Consider the following 978-nt stretch of genomic DNA (forward strand, 5'->3'; position numbering starts at 1 on the left):
GCGAAATAAATCCCATGAATCCCATGATATCGCAGAACGGACGAAGGTACGTATTCACAAATATATCACGTGAATCTAGTTTTGTTGGCGCGCTCTCTCTGTCTGTGGTATAACCATGTGAATCTCCGGGTCCTACCTAGACGCACGGATATGTCTCGCAGCCTATGGGATAGGGACAATTGACAAGGGTCCAGGCCGGTCCTACCTTGATCAACGTCGTACGGGAGATGCTTCTGCATCCCATCGGGTATAACCTATGGGAGATGCTCCATGGACGGTCCTTTTGCGATACACGGGTGGGGTGTGCTACAATGCATGGCATTATTTGCGGCCCATGCACATCCCCTGGTGTGCAAACTGCCTAGTCGATCACATGCATGCATCATGCATGGTCCAATTCATGATAAGAGTCGAGACTTATTTTAAGAAAAATGTGCATGCCATGCACATGCATGATACAAAGCCAACAACAACGAATATAGCACCACTATCTCACCCAACTGGGTGTAGTAGCACGTCTATATAGTGTGGTAACGAAGGAAGAGGAGCAAATAGAGATCTGTAGCACACTTTCTTGAAGGACAATAATACATAAATTTAAATAAATACTAACAAGAACGAAATGCTGGACTTAAAAACTCTGATCTAGCACATGTTGTCAAGAAAATGGCAATGCCGTGATCGACGTGCTTTTTATTGCAATAGAGGGGAAGAAGACACAAACACTAATAGAAAAAGGGCCTATTGTCCCGGTTCATAAGGGCCTTTTGTCCCGGTTCCTGAACCGGGACTAAAGGATCGGTACTAATGCCCTGTCCCTTTAGCCCCAGTTCAATCCAGAACCGGGACAGATGGGCCTCCACGTGGCCTGTGCGCGGAGCCCAGGCAGGAGGGCCTTTGGTCCGGGTTGGTGGCACCAACCGGGACCAATAGGCATCCACGCGTCAGCATTTCTGTGGCTGGGGTTTTTGGTTTTTT

This window comes from Triticum dicoccoides, chromosome 7A (assembly GCF_002162155.2).
Source record: "Triticum dicoccoides isolate Atlit2015 ecotype Zavitan chromosome 7A, WEW_v2.0, whole genome shotgun sequence".
NCBI classification, from domain to species: domain Eukaryota; kingdom Viridiplantae; phylum Streptophyta; class Magnoliopsida; order Poales; family Poaceae; genus Triticum; species Triticum dicoccoides.